The 8,500-nt window shown below is 38.6% G+C and overlaps 1 non-coding gene across 1 annotated transcript; it reads left to right on the top strand.

Moving 5' to 3' along the window:
* Positions 1–490: 490 nt before the first annotated feature.
* Positions 491–597, top strand: LOC141620982 (small nucleolar RNA R71). The gene has a single exon (XR_012532079.1). It is a non-coding gene; the product is annotated as a small nucleolar RNA R71 (small nucleolar RNA).
* Positions 598–8,500: the final 7,903 nt, after the last annotated feature.

Genomic DNA, 8,500 nt, shown 5'->3' with positions numbered 1-8,500 from the left:
ATTGGGATGGAATTTGGTATTCTCATTGTAATAGTTAGAATAAGGGGTGCCACTCTTGTATGCTTGGAAAGCATTCACTTGTTCACTTGTTCCCCTACATTCACTTTGGTCATGTCCCAAAGTTCCACAACTCTTACATACTCCACTCGGAATTGAGGATGATGCCACCATAGCATTAACATGTTGTTTGGGTGATTTGGAGGCCTCTTCAAGTTTAGCCATGGCCTTCTCAAACTTCAAATTGATAGTGTCAATATGAGTACTTAGTTGAGCAACCAATTGTGTGATGAAATCTACCTCATGCTTTCCTCCTCTAGTATCCTTCCGAGGCCTACTATATTGCGAATTATGAACCGCCATTTCTTCAATTTTGGCCCATGTTTTATTGTCATCAACTTCGATAAACTTACCATTGGATCCCATATTGAGAATGTTTCGGGAGTCGTTATATAGACCATTCCAAAATTGTTGTACAAGGAACCACTCGCTAAGTCCATGGTGTGGACAAGAACGACAAGTGTCCTTAAATCTCTCCCATGCTTCATACAATGATTCCTCATCCCTTTGCTTGAACCCGGTGATTTGGGCTCTCAACATATTGGTCTTCTCCGGAGGATAGAATTTCTTGTAGAAAGCAAGTGCCAACTTCTTCCTTGAGTCAATACCAAGAGTAGCCTTGTCTAGGCTCTTTAACTATTGCTTTGCGGTACCAATCAAAGAAAAAGGAAATAATACCCATCGGATTTGATCTTGAGTATCTCCGGTTTGAGAAATCGCATCACAATAGTCACAAAAAGTCTCCATATGTGAATGAGGGTCTTCACTAGGCATCCCTCTAAATTGACTTCTCTCAACTAATTTTATGAATGCGGATTTAGCAATGAAATTACCGGTTAAGTGTTGTGGTGTAGGAGTACCATTTGGTAGGTTCTCCTCGGTTGCTACGGAATGTGATAAAAATTTAGGCATTGTGGGTCGATTTTGTGGTGGGTTTTGTATTGGGTTGTCCTCTCCTTCTCTTGCAAAAGTGTTGGTAAACTCAATGTTATTTGGTTGAATGTCCACAATCTCTCCAATACCTCTCAAAGTACTTCTAGCAAGTCTTCTATTGTTGGTTAAGGTTCTTTCAATTTCAAGGTCAATAGGTAATGGATTACCTTGTGATCTCCTAGTCATGCAAAATATCAAACAACTCAAAAACAATTAGAACAACCTTGGGGAGATTGACTTCCCCAAGGTGAAGAAAGACACAACTAAAAACAATTAATGAAAATCAAACCAAGTTAACACCGTCCCCGGCAACGGCGCCATTTTTGGTTCGGTTTCAAACTCGTCGTCAAAAGCTACCAACCAAAACAATATTTATAACTTCACAAACTACTCTTAGCAAAGAGGAAAGTAAAGGTCGGATCCCAAGGGACGGGTATTGATGTAGGATTTTCAATTGTAAGTGGTCGTGTCTTAAGGTGTTACAATTTGGGTTGAGATAGGAGATGAACTAAACTAATCAACAATATAAAAGTAAAGTAATAAAAACAAGCAAGATGATTAAAAAGAGATGTAAACAATTGATTAAAAGCACTAGGGTGTCATGGGTTCATAGGGGATTCATGGGAGTTGATCATACAAACATGTTCTCAATTATATAGCAAGCAATTATTGTTGTGATGGGATCAAGTTGGTGTATAAGCTTACAATCCCTAAGAAGGTTTGGGTCCCAGGGCCGAATCGATTAGATTGTACAACACCTACAAGTCGACTTAATCCTTCCTATTCAACTATATGCATGGTCTAATAAGGCTCGAGTTGGTGTATAAGCTTACAAGCCTCATTGAAAAGATAGGTGATGGGTAAAAAATGCAAGGATTCATAGGCTCGCATTTCATCAAACATAACATGTGCATAAGTTTAAATAACAACAAGCAAGAAATTTAATTATGAAAACATATTAGATTAAGCATGAATCATTCCCCATGTTGGTTTCACCTAATTCCCTATTAACCCTAGCTAGGAGACTACTCACTCATTACCAAATTCAACATGCTAATAAGATTGTCAATCAAACTAACAAGGCTAAACATGATGAACAAATGAAAGTAATTAACAATAATTAAAACAAGGGCCGGGTTAAGAGAATTATACCTATGGAGATTCCAAATAATAAAGCTAAGAATAATAGAAGTACTTGATGATTGATGGAAGGTTGTCAATCCTCCAAATAAACCCATATGCTCTTCTAATTACCCAAAATAAACGATGAACAATAGAGAAATTAAGAAAAGATTAAGATATGATTAATATTGATAAATTGTATTACAACTAATTTGAGAGTATTAAGAACTAATTAAGAGAGCATTAAGGAATGATTAAGATCTAATTAGAAGGTGGTACTAATCTAGGTAGTACAAAGGGGTATTTATACTAAATATTAGGTACAAAGATTAGGGTTACTAAGAGCTTAAATGACTATTAAGACCCTAAGAAAAGTTGAGGAAATGCTCCTCTCGAAGGAAATGAGCATATCCGTGTTGCTGGTCCCATGTCAATCTGCTCGTCCCGCGCGTGTTGAATTGTGGCACGGTTGGTACTGACTTGTGATCCGAGCGGATCACGGCTGAGACGCTCGGCTTGAGCTGCTGTGGGACGTTCATCCTGGGCACAAGACGCCCGGATTTTGGTGTTGGGTGACGCCCGGATTGTGGACAATCTGCTCGGATCCTGGGACAGACAGCTTCTCTTCTTTTTGCTCCTTAACAATCTGCAAGGATCATTTCGGGGATGCAAGTATCCTTTCATCATTGCCCAACTCACTTTATTATCTACTTAGGCCTCTAGTATTGGTCTTCTCTTTAATGCTTGGTCATTAGATGCGATCAATTTAGCTCCATTTCGCCATGTAAATGCAAGGTTAGCAATCCTTCCCTACCAAGGAGACAAAACCTCAAAGAATATGCAAAACGGGAAAATAAAGATAGTAAATGACCCAAATAAGTGCTATAAAGCATAGGAACGAGGTTAATTCGGGGACTAAATGCGCTCAAATATGAGTCACATCATTGGGACACATGGAAAACGTCATGAACTTTACCCAAACTAGGAGGAAAATCCAATTTGTAAGCCACGGCACCAATCCTCTTCACAATATCATAGGGTCCGATGTACTTTGGACTCAACTTCCCCTTAACTCCAAACCTCTTAACTCCTTTCATCAGGGACACTTTCAAGAACACCTTATCTCCAACTTCAAACTCCAAAGGTCGACAACGAACATCGACATATGACTTCTGACGATTCTGGGCGGCTTTCATTCTTTCACGGATGAGCTTCATTTGGTCAATCGTCTCGGCTAACTTGTCGGGTCATAGATCACGAACATCACTTGCTTGATCCCAACAAATTGGACTACGGCACTTCCTTCCATAAGGGGCCATCTTGATAGATGGTGCGGTTCGAAACTTTCTTGTCTAAGTCAACCAACCAAAAATAATATTTATAACTAAACAAACTACTCTTAGTAGAGTGGTAAGTAAAGGTCGGATCCCAAAGGACGGGTATTGAACTAAGTTATCAATTGCAAGTATCTATGTCTTAAGGTGTCACAAATTGATTGAGTTGAAATGAGTGTCTAAACAACTAAGCAAGTTGAAAGGTAAAAAGGGATGTAAACATTTAATGAAAGCACTAGGGTGTCATTGGATCATAGGGGGGTTCATGGTGGGGATCATACAAACATGTTTACATAATTGCAAGCAAATTATTGTTGTAGTGGAATCGAGTTAGTTTATGTCTTACGATTCATAGGAAGATTTGGGTCCCGGAGCCGAGTCGTCTAGGCTGTACAACACCTAAAAGTCAACTTACTCTCTTCCTATTCACTTCTATGCATGGTATAACAAGACTCGAGTTAGTTTATATCTTACAAGTCTTGTTGAAAAGATAAGAGATAGGTATAAATGCAAGGTTTCATAGTTTAGCATGTCATGTGCATAGGTTAATACTACAACAAGCAAGCAATCGTATGATAACATATTAGATTAAGTATGAATCTACCCCCATGTTATAGTTCCCCTAATCCTCCATTAACCCTAGCTAGGTGACTACTCACTCATGGTTGTGTTGAACATGCTAATAGGGGTGTCAATCATACTAACAAGTCCAAACATGATGAATGATTAGGAAAACAAACAATTAATACAAGGAGTAAAGGAATTGTACCAAACTTATGATGAACAAAAAGAAAGAAGGAATGGTAGAAGAAAAACTTGATTGATGAATGAAGAGTTGTCGATTCTTCAATAAACCCCAAATAATCTTCTAATTCTAATACTATATCTAAGAGTTCTTCAATAACAATTAAGGAAGGATTAATATGTAATTAAGCTAATTGATTTCTAATATACTCTAATGACTTGGTAAATATCTCCTAATACAATGGAGTATTTATACTTAGTACAAGTATTAGGGTCACTAAGGGCTTAAATGACGATTAAGTCCTTAAGATGAAGATTAATGCCTTGCAAGTCTCATGAGGACTCCCCCGACTTGCCCTGATAGACGCTTATGCTGCTTGAGGATTCGGCCGACTTGGGCTCTGAGTCGCCCGAATTAAGCAACAAGTCGCCCGACTTAAAGTCGGGACGCCCGGATTAATGCACAGCTTGGCTTCTCTTCTTCTTGACTGCCTCAAGATCCGTGGGGATCGTAGGTAGGTCGTGGGGCTCTTCATCATTGCCCATTTCTACTTCATATATTCACTTAGGCCTTTAGTGATGGTCTCCTCTTTGATGCTTGGTCATTAGATGCACTCCATTTAGCTCTACTTTGCTCCATAAGTGCAAGGTTAGGAATCCTCTCCTACGAAGGAAACAAAACCTCAAAGAATATGCAAAGTAGGGAACTAAAGATAAGAAACGACCCTAAATAGCACTAGAAAGCATAGGAACAAGGCTAGTTCTGGGACTAAATCTGCACAAATATGAGTCACATCAAATATCCTCAAACCGAACATTTGCTCGTCCCGAGTAAAGTGGTGACTAAAACTATGACCCTTATTAATACTACTAACTGATGTGAGACAATTAGCGGGTCTCACTCCACCCCTTCAACTCACAACAAGACATCCATGAGGTAAGATGCCCTCTTGCAAGGCAAGGTGGGGCTTGGCAAAATGGCGATTCATCCTAACAATTAGGCACACAAGATCAAATAAAGGATGCATCTACAAAAAGAATAGTCACTTTCCTCATCTAAGTGGCGGAAATCATCTAAAGGGGAAGCAATCTAAGGGTACACATTCCATTGTAGATATTGTTTCTCCAAGCTACTAAGTCCAAAAGGATACTAACAAATCACCTCCAAGTTGTGTCAAACTAGGGTACTTTTATCCTCAATCGCTAAGTGCTTTTGTCAAGAGTAGGCTCCTTATGGTGTTAGAAACACTGTAAGATCGCGAAATTTCCCCTCTTGCCTAGACAAGAAGAAGGGTCGTCCCCCTGTCCACCATGCAACAAGGAAAAGATCATCAATGGATAAAAGGGATCAATGTGTTTGAGTTTCAAAATGGTAGTTTGCTTTTGTTTTTTTTTCCCCCAATTTCTTGTGGTATTTGACTTTTGAGAACAATTCTTTTTGCCACTTTTGATGTTTGACAATTTTGATACTTGGCAATTTCTTTTGCATTCTTTTTTCGAACATTTTCAAAGTAACCCCATTTTGTAGCAAGGGCACTTTTATTGAAGCTTAGTAGTCTATTTTTGCTCCTCTTTTCATTGATGCATTTTTTCAAACTTTTTTATTTTCATTTTGGAGTTTTTTGTGCCCATTCCCTTTTGTATTAGCAAAAAAATGATGATAGTAGTGAGAGAACGATTGCATATCATCAAGGGTCACCTTAGAATTAACGGTAGCCAAGGAGTCATCACACCACAATGTACTCTTTACTAGGCCTTAGTTCATGGATTAAAAGATACTAGTATAACACATCCTAGGGTGTCTTGAGGGTATTTTAGCAAACAAAGTCTCAAGGAGAAAAATTATCTACAAGGGCCTATATACACTTGTCATGCTTCCCAACTAGACATTTTCACAAAAATTTTCCTAAAATGTAACTACATGCCATGATGCAATTAGCATATATACAACCTAATGCAAATGCTACTATCACTAATATGCCATATAATCTAAATGCAACTCCTAGAATCATATTGGGTTGTACCGTATCGAACAAAAAGAAGCCACAAATATATACATTTCTAGTTGGAGAGATAGAGAGGAAAAAGGAAAAAGGAGATTTGGAAAGATCTTACCATGGTCTTCATATTCCTCATGCCTCGGATGTGTCATAGTCGGTCCAATATAATAGGAGTGAACACAAAAAAAAATATATACATTTCTACACTACAAAAGGAAGAACATATTTTTGGATTTTTGAGATTTTTTAAATTTTTATCATTTTTGAAATTTTTAAGTTAGGAAAGTGTTAGAATTCCTAATCCCCACACTTATAATGGACATTGTCCCTAATGGACAAAACAATAGAGAATTGTGCAAATGCAATGGAATGAATTATGCATGATTCTACACTAAATGCGAGCTATATGGAATATATGACAAAGTGATGCAAACTAAGCTAGTCTAAGTGATGCATGCTTTCTATTGTTCTGAGAGCTAATTTGAATTAACTCGGGTTGCTTGTGACTAAACTTCCCCAAACAGGTTAAATTAATGGGAGAAGTTTGGCCACAAGGCCATGCATGCAAAGCTATGCTAAATGCAAATTGTCATTTTGGATTTTCAAGTGGGAACAAATTCATCATCACCTTGATGTTGCTAAGGTGGAAATAGTCCTTCAATTTTACAAGGACATAGAAAAGGTTGAAACAATATTTATTACTTAAGTTAATTAGAATGCATTTCCAAAATTTGACATAAAAATAAGAGAGAGAGAAGAAAAGCTCACATAAGCCATGGTGGGTGCCTCTTGCCCGCTCCACCAAGCTGGAGAACTTCTTCATTTATCGCCATTTTCTCCTCCAAGATCATCATCCCAATGTGCTCTAGACTCATCACTTTCGTAGGAATCCATGAACTCGTCTCCGTCACTATTAACCTCCATGGTGTCACTATTACTTGATCCCTCTCCTTCTCCATTGCTATTGCCATTAGCATTAGCCCCACCATTTCCATGAGTCGAATTTGGAAAGAGTATATCTGTAATACTATGGTTTTCTATGTCTATGGGTACTCTATCGAGTGGGACTTACACTGTCAAGTAAGTAGCTTTTTTCGCAAAACAGTAGGCTGCCTGTAGGGTACTCGATCGAGTAAGTGTGACACTCGATCGAGTAAGGGGCACTCGATCGAGTAACTGACTTACTCGATCGAGTAAGTGTGTTTTACGGGTTTGATTAGCCGGGTTTTGTTAATAATGCGAGATTAATATAAAAGCTTCCGTTATTATTTCCTAAACACTTTTATCATTCTAAAACTTTTCAAGAGGAGATTTAAAGTTACGTTGTTCGCATCTCTCACGTTATTAGCAAATCCCAAGGCTAGGATCGACGGTTCGTCTCGTTCTTTATGGTGTTTTGATCGTTGTGTCGAGGGTAAGCTTTTAATATAATTTTTATAATGTTTTGTTGAGTTTGGTTAAACCCTAATTGGGTAGATTTGGGGGTTTTGGGGGCATTATGATGAGTAGATGGTAATTGTATGTATACATGTTATAGGAGGAGGATTCGTAGAGGAGAAGTTCTGATTAGCTGCTAGACGGACTTGTGGTAATTGCTATTCCAGGTAGGGTTTCCCTACTTAGTATTGATTACATGGTTGTGTTGGTAGCTATCTGTGGTTATATATCATATTGGCATTGAATTCTGATTTGGTGATTGTTGGTAGTGTAATGTGATTATCGTATAACTGTCTGTGGTTTGCGAGGTGCGTCCTCGGCTGAGTAGAGTCACTTGCGGGAGTGGCTTCACGCTCTTGATTCGCCCTCTGTGGAACCCGCCACAGAGGGGATGTGCACATTAAGGAACATGGGTTTATCGCTTGGATAAGATGACTGGGGCTTAGGTGGGAACGGCTGCGGTCCCCCACTGGCGGTGTGGAATACTCATTGCGATGAGTATTCTGGAAGGACTACACACTTTAGTGTGTAGTCAGGTGTGTGGTGGTGTGACGGAATTGGGGATTGATTTGGCTTTTAAAATTGTTTTATTGCAGCTGTTTGTTTTGTGTAATCAGTAATGACCCCGTTTAATTGTTTTAAAAACTGTGGTGATCCATTCGGGGATGGTGAGCAGTTATTGAGCAGGTATGAGTAGATGGCCATGGGATAGCTGGGTTGAGTCATCACGAGCTATTTTAGAAGTCTTCCGTTGTGTCGAACATTCTTTTAGTTGTTAGTTGGTTAGCATTTTGAGAACATTTGTATTTCTTTTTATCAGTTTCGGATTTGGTTGTACCGCTTAAAAATTTATTATTAAAGTATGTTTCTTTA

Source organism: Silene latifolia, chromosome 1, assembly GCF_048544455.1.
Source record: "Silene latifolia isolate original U9 population chromosome 1, ASM4854445v1, whole genome shotgun sequence".
NCBI lineage: Eukaryota > Viridiplantae > Streptophyta > Magnoliopsida > Caryophyllales > Caryophyllaceae > Silene > Silene latifolia.
The sequence above is the reverse complement of the archived record's forward strand: the minus strand, read 5'-3'. Positions and strand labels throughout refer to the sequence as shown.